Raw genomic sequence first — 12551 nt, forward strand, 5'->3', positions numbered from 1 at the left:
GAAGATGACATAAACGAGGCCAAATATAATAAATGATGGCCTGTTCATATGCAAAAACCTGCCTGCCAAAATCCGTGTTTCAGGAAATGTAGCCTTGGAAATGAACACATGATTATCTAATCATGTGCCTCTTTGTTCCTTTCGGCAGCATCTTACTGCAACACGTTGGCCCATCTTCACACAAACCCACAGCTTTTGTAAATCACAACATACTGCTGAAAAAAAAATGTTTTAAAAAAAGTCGATTACCCCTGATTTGAATGCGAGGCCAGCCTGGGATTAATTTCACAGCGATATTTTTTTTCCTCCGCTTATGAAGTTTTCCGTCATATTTCCGGTTGTTTGCCGGTGTCCTTAATCCTGTGTTTTCTGCTTGAAAAATCCAAGTCGCCTTATGCCTCAACATGTGCCGCAGCTAAGCATATGCAGGTTTTTTTTTTTTTTTGTTATTCCCTCTAATACAAAACTGTGCTTATTGAATTTTATTTGACAGAGAAGGGTGAACGTCACACAAGGATCCATTATTAAACCTGATTTAGTTCAGCGGCAGGAGCTTTACTGAGATCAAACCAACAAATTGTTAAAAGCGGGTCATATTAGGATTTGGTTTTCTACATTTAAAAAACTTTCTTGTGGTCTACATCAGTTTTTTTCAACCACTGTGCTGTGGCACACCAGTGTGCCGTGAGATACAGTCTGGTGTGCCGTGGGAGATTATCAAATTTTTCATTTTCATTTATTCTTTTATTTATTTATTTCAGACAATGACTTTAAAAAATAATAATGATTAAAAAAAAGTACAAAGTTGAAAACACATAATATAAATTAATATAGTGCAAAAGGTAATCTATGTATCTAATTTCACCTATTTGGGTAAAAAAATATTTTTTGCAGTCTGCAAAGTATGTGTTGTTTTTGAGTCTCTGTACTGTCTAGAACTCAACAAAGTAACTGTGTAATACTCTTCCATATCAGTAGGTGGCAGCCGGTGACTAATTTCTTTGTAGATGTCCAAAACAGCGGGAGGCAGTAAGCAGGTAAAAAGGTAACTAAAAACCAAAAATAAACAAAAGAAAATGTGCCTCTGAGAAAAGGCATTGAAGCTACGGGAAAGCTATGCAGGACGAAACTAAAACTGAACTGGCTGCAAAGTAAACAAAAACAGAATGCTGGACGACAGCAAAGACTTACTGTGGAGCAAAGACGACGTCCACAATGTCCATCCATCCATTTTCTACCGCTTATTCCCTTTTGGGGTCGCGGGGGGCGCTGGAGCCTATCTCAGCTACAATCGGGCGGAAGGCGGGGTACACCCTGGACAAGTCGCCACCTCATCGCAGGGCCAACACAGATAGACAGACAACATTCACACTCACATTCACACACTAGGGCCAATTTAGTGTTGCCAATCAACCTATCCCCAGGTGCATGTCTTTGTAAAAACCAAAAATAAACAAAAGGTGAGTGCCCCTGAGAAAAGGCATTGAAGCTTAGGAAAAGCTATGCAGAACAAAACTAAAACTGAATTGGCTGCAAAGTAAACAAAAACAGAATGCTGGACGACAGCAAAGACTTACTGTGGAGCAAAGACGACGTCCACAATGTAAAAACCAAAAATAAACAAAAGATGAGTGCCCTTAAGAAAAGGCATTGAAGCTAAGGGAAAGCTATGCAGAACAAAACTACAACTGAACTGGCTGCAAAGTAAACAAAAACAGAATGCTGGACGACAGCAAAGACTTACTGTGGAGCAAAGACGACGTCTACAATGTAAAAACCAAAAATAAACAAAAGGTGAGTGCCCCTAAGAAAAGGCATTAAAGCTAAGGGAAAGCAATGCGGGATGAAACCAAAACTGAACTGGCTGCAAAGTAAACAAAAACAGAATGCTGGACGACAGCAAAGACTTACTGTGGAGCAAAGACGACGTCCACAATGTACATCCGAACATGACATGACTATCAACAATGTCCCCACAAAGAAGAATAAAAACTACTGAAATATTCTTGATTGCTAAAACAAAGTAGATGCGGGAAATTTTCGCTTAAAGGAAGACATTAAACTGCTACAGGAAAATACCAAAAAAAGAGAAAAAGCCATTAAAATAGGAACGCAAGACAAGAAGTAAAACAGTACACAACTCCAAATAAGTCACGGTGTGATGTGACAGGTGGTGACAGTACACCTACTTTGAGACAAGAGCTATATTGATGCATGCTTGGCTTAAAGTCATATCCAACAATGACTTTTTACTGTCGAATGAGTTTTGTTTTTTAATGATTTCTGCTAGTGGTGTGCCTCTGGATTTTTTCAACGCAAAAAATGTGCCTTGGCTCAAAAATGGTTGAAAAACACTGCTCTACATAACATGTAATGGTGGTTCTTTGGTCAAAATGTTGCATAATCTCTGTCTTCTTCTTGTCAGCCATGTTCTAATTTTTAGCACTTCCATATCGAATCTACTATATACGTTTGAACTATATGTTTTATTTTATTAGAAATTGCAACAGTGAAGGATGTATGAGCCACAAAAAGCTGCCGTGCGTTGATAAACGATGCGTTGGAGGTTGTTGTGATTTTAGGGATGCAGATGAACGAGGTAGAAGCGTGAAGTAAAAAGGGGTGTTTATTAATTAAAGAAGCATTAAAAAAAAGCGAGAGCAGAAGGGAAGTGCTCTAAATGGCCAGACTATTACAGACACAAAGCAAAACGCTGGAACACAGCAAAAAGCACTTACTATGAAACGTGGAACAGATGGCGTCCACAAAGTAGGAGCGTACTAGAACCTAGCACAGGGGTAGGGAACCTATGGCTCTAGAGCCAGATGTGGCTCTCTGATAAATCTCAGCTGACGTTGCTTAACACGATAAGTTATGAATAATTCCACTTGTAATCACAATGTTAAATTTTCAAAATATAAAACATTCTCATACATTTTTAATCCATCCATCCGTTTTCTACTGCACCTGTTCAAGAAGTTGCGTTAATTGTAATAAGTTATTTATTTATTATTGGTTAGTGTGGGGCTTGCCCACCTGGGGGTTCTTCAGACCCCCAAGCACTGACATGAGAGCCTGGTTCAGGGTTACAATATTGTTTTATTTTTCAATAAGTTTCCAGCAATAGTATTTCCAGCCCCGACCCAGTCTCTCCCCCTGGCTGCTGCTTATAACAGAGCGACAGGTGATTAGAAAACAAGGCCCAGGTGGGCCATCTACGCACCTGTCGCTGCAGGCCCGCAGGCCACGCCCCCTCCACAGTTAGCTTCAGAATAACAATGTTATGACAAAGAATAAGAGACCTATTATACTCTAGAAATGTTGGTCTTACTTAAAAATGCACGTGTTTAGTTGTGTTCAGTGTTAAACAAAATATTATATGGCTCTTACGGAAATATATTTTAAATTATTTGGCTTTTTGGCTCTCTCAGCCAAAAAGGTTCCCGACCCCTGACCTAGCATGAAAAAGGATTGTCCGTAGTAAACAGATAACAGCAGCATCAACAATGACCCGATAACCAAAGTAACTTAAATAGTCTTAATTGCAAACAGAAAACAGGTGAGGGGAAATGTTACAGGACAGAAGTGAAGCAGCCATGAAAAAACACAAACAAAACTACAAAGGTCGACAAAAAAAAAAGCACCGGAGAGAAACTAACACAAAACACCAGAGAACACCAAAAAAAAACCAACATAAAAGCACGGCCTGGTGTTACCGGCCAAGACGAAAGTTTTGGACTATAATGGCGGACGCGCGCAAAAGCTCTTTGTGTAAAATTTAACCATATATGGACATATCCACTGACGTTGCCGTCGATGAAAACCTAACAAGTTGAGCAAATTCCAAACAGTTGGTTTGTAGGAAGTAAAAAGGAAGGCAATATTGTTTTATATAAATATGTCCACCATGCCTTAATTGTTTGATTTCCCATTTTAGGACAATATAAAAGACTCAGATTTGGACAAACTAACCATTAATTGGAATTAGAGAATGTTGCACTTTCTTTTTTAATTTTGCCCATCATCCACAATCCTTATATGAGACAAGAACACACATCTTATCCTTGTCTGTGAAAATTTTAAACAGTGAAAAATGCTTGTACAATGTCGGTAATATTCTAAAAAACACATTTTAATTTTTTTTTAATAACACCCCAATTACATGCATACCTATGTATAAACTAAGCTATTGCCACATTGGTATTGTAAGAGCTAACACGGAGGAACTACTTTTTCTGCTCGGTTATAAATCATGCATCTTAACTGAATAGTAGAAAGTCGTAGCATCAAGCCAAGAAGTTGGTCAACTTTGGCTCTCGGCAAATGGAACCATCACAGTATTGCTGTGACGCATTTAGTTTATCTGAGGAGTGAGTATTATTCCGTACCTGCTCAATGAAAGCACAAGTGCTGAAAAATACAACCATCCCGACTGGAGGGGGACGTTGCAAGTGACTGTTTCATGTTCTTATTTGATACGTTTAACAATGGCGCTAGGTCAGGGGTCGGGAACCTTTTTGGCTGAGAGAGCCAAGAAGCCAAATATTTTAAAATGTATTTCCGTAAGAGCCGTAAAATATTTTTTTAACCCTGAACACAACCAAACACGTGCCTTTTTAAGTAAGACTAACATTTTTAGAGTATAAAATGTATTTTATTCTTTGTAATAACATTGTTATTCTGAAGCTAACTGTGGAGGGGGCGTGGCCTGCGGGCCTGCAGCGAAGCGGGGTGTTGCCAGGACCGGCCTCGAAATCAGCGACAGGTGCGTTGATGGCCCACCTGGGGATTGTTACCTAATCACCTGTCGCTATGTTATAAGCAGCAGCCAGGAGAGACGGGGTTGGGGCTGGAGCCAGCGCGCGAGCCAGAACGAAAGAGAAAAAGACAATTGCTGGAAAACAACTTAGAGAAAATATTGAAAAATGAAACTATATTGTAACCCTAAAACAGGGTCTAATGTCGGTTCTTGGTGGTCTGAAGAACCCCCAGGAGGGCAAGCCCCACACTAACCAATAATAAATAAATAACTTCTTACCATCAACGCAACTTCTTCTTGAACAGGTGCGGTAGAAAACAAATGGACGAATTAAAAATGCACGATGATGTTTTATATTTTGAACATCATTTTTAACACACATTATTCATTATTTATCGTGTTAAGCAGAGTCAGCTCAAATTTACCTGAGAGCCGGATGCAGTCATCCAAAGAGCCACATCTGGCTCCCGAGCCATAGGTTCCCTACCCCTGCGCTAGGTGGTAACCCTCAAGGCTCACAAAGTGGTAGCAAACACAGAACGTGCTCCCTTCGCTGATGTAGCGTTCGTTGCATTGCAGTCAATAAAAATGTGGTACTGTTTAAAATGAGCAAACTACTGTAAATAGTACATGTTATCATGAAGGTACCGGTTACTATATTGCATATGTAGCTGGACAAAGTGGCTGGGGAGAGGAGAGTCTGGGCTTCCCTGCTTAGGCTGCTGCCCCCGCGACCCGACCTCGGATAAGTGGAAGGAGATGGACGGATGGATGGATGGATGGATGGATGGATGGACTTACAACATGTATATTATACAGTGTTGGAAATGTCCTGAATAGTTTATAGAAGGCTTTTCAATAGATCGTATTCCCATTATCTTCATTGTACGCCGCCTCTTACTATCAAATTTTCACTATTTAGTATATGCATATAAAAGTGTGTGTAGTGCTATTTTTTCCACATAAAGATTTTGGATGATGGGCAAAATTCCCCCCAAAAAGTGCAGTTCTCCTTTAAGGTGGATGACAAAATATTTGATAACATAACATAAATTTATTTCAAAAGGGGAAGACACCAAGTTCACTTCAGCCAAAGTTGTCAACTGCATGTTTGTCCGTGTGCGGCAGATATTGTAATTTTAGGTATTTTTGTCTGTGAATAATGCATGAATTTGAGTGACAAACGTGAGCCACATGTCGGAATTAGCGCTGATCCAAATTAGGACTGCTCAAGCCTGGTGGGGATTTTACACTCTGCTGTGAACCACTTAATTGTTCTATATCATAAATGCAAAAAAGGTTGTCCTAAAAGGGTGAAAGAAGGTAGATTTGAAAATTAAAGTATGAACAACTGTAGATTTTTGAGAAAAATGTATCCAAAAACAATCCCTATGTGTTTTCAAATGCTCAAACTGACCTGATTCCAGAACAGGTAGAATGTCTTTATCCGAATGAGAGAAATGTTCCTGTAATGATCATGCATGCAATCAATGGTAAAAATATTTAAAAAATTAAAAGCCATATTACATACAGATATTGCAGGGGTATCCAAAGTGCGGCCCCGGGGGCCATTTGCGGCCTGCAGCTAATCGTTTACCGGCCCGCCACACATTCTGCAAAAATTGCAAAATTGATATTATTGCAAAAATTAAAAAAAATGTAAAAAAGTTGAATGAGGTGAAATCTAAGGAGAAAAAGTGGCAATGTTGACAAAAAGCTGCCATGCAGGCAGTTTTTTTTTGTTCCTTTTGTCTTTACTTTCTTTTTTTTCCATTACTCAAAAAAAAAAGGACAAAGAATCTGTTATAATGAATTATGACTTAAAAAATATCACTTTAATATGTTTTATGTGGAAAAAATATTGCATATGTTGTGTGGTTGCCATATAAAGACATCAACGTTTTGACAAAAGAGCGTAAAAAAAACAAAATAATAGTTCAAACTTAAAATTGACAGATATATCGGAAGTTGATCTTGAAATTTTAAGTGTTAAAAGTAAAAAAAAAGGTATCACTTTGTGAGTGGGGAACCTTTTGGATCTCAAATATATTTAATATGATTTTATTTAACTTTTCACTGTGATTACTCAAAACTATTAAATAATTAAAATCAATGGTGTCCTGTATTATTGATCTTTGAGGGCTTTAATTGCTAAATAAAGGAACTCTCCTGAAGGAATCAATAAAGTACTATCTATCTATCTATCTATCTATCTATCTATCTATCTATCCATCTAAATACTGCACTTTTCAGTTTTACTATAAAAAACTAAGTTGTCTTTGACAGAAAAGGCATAAAACCTTATTTGTTTTACTCTATATCAACCTCAAGTTGATATAGAGATTTACTGTAAGCATTAAAGAAAACATAATAATAATAATTTGACTTATTTTTAACATTTTAGTGACTGAGACTCTCTATGCTCCCCAGGAGCCCTAAGGATTAAAAAAAAAAAATCCATATATTTTGTTATGGTTGGAAAATGAAAAATATCAAAATGTGGCGACTTGTCCAGGGTGTGCCCTGCCTTCCGCCCGATTGTAGCTGAGATAGGCGCCAGCGCCCCCCGCGACCCCGAAAGGGAATAAGCGGCAGAAAATGGATGGATGGATGGGCCCCCGCATGCTTAAATTTTTCCGTGTGCGGCCCTCTGTGGAAAAAGTTTGGACACCCCTGAGATAGTGTGTCATGAGATATAAATTGAAATAAGAGGACTTAAAGAAAACTAAATTACCTCAAATCTACCAACAAATGAGGCATAATGATGCAATATGTACATATAGCTAGCCTAAATAGCATGTTAGCATCGATTAGCTTGCAGTGACCAAATATGTCTGATTAGCACTCCACACAAGTCAATAACATCAACAAAACTCACCTTTGTGCATTCATGCGCAACGTTAAAAGTTTGGAGGAAAAAAAGGAGACAAAACAAATACTAGAAAGTCGGAAAAAGTTAGACATGTAAACAAACTACGGTGAGTTCAAGGCCCGCCAAAATTAGTAGGAAAAAACGGTGCTCGCCAAATACTCGAATCAGTGAAGCATGTTTAATACAAATAGTGTGCTTTATAACAATTAGGGAGGTTTGTGTCATGTTTGTCCTACGGAAACCATGTTAAAGCAGAAAATATATTTTTTATATTTTTTTCCCCCTCATCATTTTCCATTTTTCAGACATTTTTGAAAAAGCTCCAGAGAGCCACTAGGGCGGCGCTAAAGAGCCGCATGCGGGTTGCCGACCCCCGCACTCAGAAGTATTTTAAATGCAGCAATACAATCATAATAAATCTCCTTTAATGCGCCTTATAATCCGGTGCACATTTTATATGAAAATAATATCTGAATAGACCCATTATTGACAGTGGGCGGTTTAGCTCGGTTGGTAGCGCAGCCGTGCCAGCAACTTGAGGGTTGCAGGTTCGATTCCCGCTTCCGCCATCCTAGTTACTGCCGTTGTGTCCTTGGGCAAGACACTTTACCCACCTGCTCCCAGTGCCACCCACACTGGTTTAAATGTAACTTAGATATTGGGTTTCACTATGTAAAGCGCTTTGAGTCACTAGAGAAAAAGCGCTATATAAATATAATTCACTTCACTTCACTTATAACCGGGTGCGCCTTATGTTACAAAAAAAAGACAGTATATATATATATTTTTTTTTTAAATGTTTAACCCAAAATTTTTAAAAACAAACAATAGTTTATTTTAGCTGCACATTTGAAGGGGAACTGCACTTCCACAATGTTTATTAATGCATTTTAACTCGCAGCGACTTGTCCAGGGTGTAACCCGCCTTCGGCCCGATCGTAGCTGAGATAGGCGCCAGCGCCCCCCGCGACTCCAAGAGGGAATAAGCGGTAGTAAATGGATGGATGGAACTCGTAAATAAACTGTCACGTGTGTGGGGGGGGGGGCATCTTTCTACGGGGTTGGTTCTCCCGGGATGGAGACGGACTACAAGGCGTGCAGGTAGGTACATAATTTAATTCAGTGGTCCCCAACCACCGGGCCGCAGAATAAATTTTTATCCATTTATATTAAAAAAAATAAAAAATAAATGTTTTTTTTATTTTTTATTAAATCAACATAAAAAACACAATATACACTTACAATTATTGCACCAACCACACAAACCTCCCTTTTTCATGCCAAAAAACCTCCGTTTTTCATGACAAAGAAAAAAAAAAAAAAAAAAAAAGGCAACCCCCTCCCCATCCCCCGGGCCGCGGGACAAATTATTAAGCGTTGACCGGTCCGCGGATACAAAAAGAAAGGTTGGGGACTAATGATTTAATTTTCAAAAATCAAAAACATACCAAAAACAGAAAACGTGCCGATCGCACGGGAAGCTAAGGTTACCCCTTCGCACAGGAAGTATAAACTCGGAGACAAGAAATACTAACGTGACTGTTGCCTGGAGCAAACAATCAAGCCAGACTGAGCGTGGCGAGAAAGGTGAATAAATAGCTCTCTGATTAGTGGTCGACAACAGGTGAGCATGCCGACCACGAACCAGAGGCAGGTGAACCCAATTTATCCCCACTCAAACAATCCCAGAGGTGCACAAACAGGAACTAAAGGAGTCCAAAACTAACAGAAAATAACAAAACATGATCCGGGCTACGAATCATGATGATACTCATAAATACCAGTCCGCTTACAACGGAGCCAATTAGAGATAGTCTATTCTGCCCATAAAATGCAATAAATAATCATCCTAAAAGCACCGACAATACTCCATTCACATTTCATGACTTGAATATTATCTAAGTCAGGGGTCACCAACCTTTTTGAAACCAAGAGCTACTTCCTGGTTACTGATTAATGCGAAGGGCTACCAGTTTGATACACACTTAAATAAATTGCCAGAAATAGCCAATTTGCTCAATTTAACTTTAATAAATAAATCTATATATATATTTTTTAAAATGGGTATTTCTGTCTGTCATTCCGTCGTACATTTTTTTTTCCTTTTACGGAAGGTTTTTTGTAGAGAATAAATGATGAAAAAACCACTTAATTGAACGGTTTAAAAGAGGAGAAAACAGGAAAAAAATGGACATTTAATTTTGAAACATAGTTTATCTTCAATTTCGACTCTTTAAAATTCTAAATTCAACCGAAAAAAAGAAGAGAAAAACTAGCTGATTCGAATCTTTTTGAAAAAAAAGAAAAAAAAGAACTTATGGTACATAATTAGTATTTTTTTCTGATTAAGATTAATTTTAGAATTTTGATGACATGTTTTAAATAGTTTAAAATCCAATCTGCAATCTGTTAGAATATATAACAAATTGGACCAAGCTATATTTCTAACAAAGACAAATCATTATTTCTTCTAGAGTTTACAGAACAAACATTTTAAAAGGAATCCAAAAGACTTTGAAATAAGATTTAAATTTGATTCTAAAGATTTTCTAAATTTGCCAGAATAATGTTTTTGAATTTTAGTCATAATAAATTTGAGGAAATATTTCACAAATATTCTTTGTTGAAAAAACAGAAGCTAAAATAAAGAATTTAATTAAAATGTATATATTATTCTTGTACTTGAACATTGATTTAAATTGTCAGGAAAGAAGAGGAAGTAATTTAAAAGGTAAAAAGGTATATGTGTTTAAAAATCCTAAAATCATTTTAAAGGTTGTATTTTTACTGTAAAATTGTCTTTCTGAAAGTTATAAGAAGCAAAGTAAAAAAATAAATGAATGTATTTAAACAAGTGAAAACCAAGTCTATAAAATATTTTCTTGCATTTTCAAAATTTATTTGAGTTTTGTCTCTCTTAGAATTAAAAATGTCGAGCAGAGCGAGACCAGCTTGCTAGTAAATAAATAAAATTTTAAAAAAATCGAGGCAGCTCACTGGTAAGTGCTGCTATTTGAGCTATTTTTAGAACGGGCCCGCGGGCTACTCATCTGGTCCTTACGGGCTACCTGGTGCCCGCGGGCACCGCGTTGGTGACCCCTGATCTAAGCAATAGTGATATTGTTATTATAAGTGTTATTGCAGACAAACTATTGCTTGTGTGCCATTGTTGACGTGATCAACTGATTAACTGCTTCCTCATCAAACTTTATTGTAGATTATTAATCATGCCTCTCACCTGGATAGTAGAAGGAGGAAGACGTAATCCGACAAGTTGGTACACTTTGACAGCCAGTTTAGGCTCCACTCCCCTTTTCTTTGCCAGGATTACGAGTCATTCTTCATCTAAATGGGAATATATGGGAAATATTGTGAATATATGAACATCATTAAAATCAATGCGACATGCATTCTTAAAATGATCCAAATACGTAAATATTAAACATAACAAAGGCTTGTTACTACATTACATATACTTAAAGCATGCACAGTCACGATCAAAAGTTTACATACACTTGTAAAGAACGTAATGTCATGGCCGTCTTGAGTTTCCAATAATTTCTACAACTCTTGTTATTTTTGATTGGAGCACAGTTTTTTTAATGAATTTATTATGGGTCTACTGAAATCTGCTGGGTCAAAAGTATACAGACAGCAATGTTAATATTCGGTTACATGTCCCCTGGCAAGTTTCACTGCAATAAGACACTTTTGGTAGCCATCCACAAGCTTCTGGTTGAATTGTTGACCACTCCTCTTGACAAAATTGGTGCAGTTCAGCTAAATGTGTTGGTTTTCTGACACGGACTGGTTTCTTCAGCATTGTCCGAATGTTTAAAGGGGGATATTATCACCAGACCTATGTAAGCGTCAATATATACCTTGAAGGTGTAGAAAAAAGACCATTTTTTTTTTTAACCGATTTCCGAATTCTAAATGGGTGAATTTTGGTGAATTAAACGCCTTTCTGTTTATTGCTCTGGTGGTGATGACGTCAGAACGTGACATCACCGAGGTAATACAATCGCCATTTTCATTTTCTACACATTTCACACAAGGGTCTCATCTCTGTTATTTTCAGTTTTTTCGACTATTTTTGGGAACCTTGGAGACATCATGCCTCGTCGGTGTGTTGTCGGAGGGTGTAACAACACTAAGAGGGAGGGATTCAAGTTGCACCACTGGCAAGAAATCTGCCGCCAGACCCCCATTGAATGTACCAAAGTAACTTCACATTTGACCGGCGATGACAGACATGACACAGAAATGTATGGATAACCTGCAGATGCATTTGGTGAGTTTTTTGTTGACTTAAGTGCTAATCAGACATATTTGGTTGCGGCGTGACTGCCAGCTAATTGATGCTACCATGCTACGATAATCGATGCTAACATGATACGCTAATCGATGCTAACATGCTATATACCGGCGATGACAGACATGGCACAGAGATGTATGGATAACCTGCAGATGCATTTGCAATGATAAAGTCAACAAAATCACAAACGTGAGTTTTGTTGATGTTGACTTATGTGCTAATCAGACATATTTGGTCGCGGCGTGACTGCCAGCTAATCGATGCTAACATGCTATTTAGGCTAGCAGTATGTACATTTGAAACTGTATTTTCATCCAGCGTTTCCCTCCACCCACATTTAATGCCAAACAAACACTTACCAATCGACGGATTTAAGTTGATCCAGTGTCACAAGATGCGAAACTTCCGATCATTGGTCTGCACATTTTACCGGCGGTGCTAAAGCAGACATGGCACAGAGATGTATGGATAACCTGCAGATGCATTTGCAAATATATTACGTTTCCTTCCCCCCACATTTAATGCGAAAAAAACACTTACCAATCGACAGATTTAAGTTGCTCTATTATCACAAAATGCGAAAGTCCTGATCGTTTGGTCCG

The 12551-nt window shown here is 38.0% G+C and overlaps 1 long non-coding RNA gene across 1 annotated transcript in view; it reads right to left on the reverse strand.

The window, feature by feature from the left end:
* LOC133540934 (uncharacterized) overlaps positions 1-12551 on the reverse strand; it is a 192908-nt gene that overhangs the window by 77962 nt on the left and 102395 nt on the right. Inside the window, exon 2 of the long non-coding RNA XR_009803765.1 lies at positions 10870-10976. This is a non-coding gene — a long non-coding RNA (uncharacterized LOC133540934). The remainder of the gene's footprint in view (positions 1-10869; positions 10977-12551) is intronic.

This window comes from Nerophis ophidion, linkage group LG22, assembly GCF_033978795.1.
Source record: "Nerophis ophidion isolate RoL-2023_Sa linkage group LG22, RoL_Noph_v1.0, whole genome shotgun sequence".
Taxonomy (NCBI): Eukaryota; Metazoa; Chordata; class Actinopteri; order Syngnathiformes; family Syngnathidae; genus Nerophis; species Nerophis ophidion.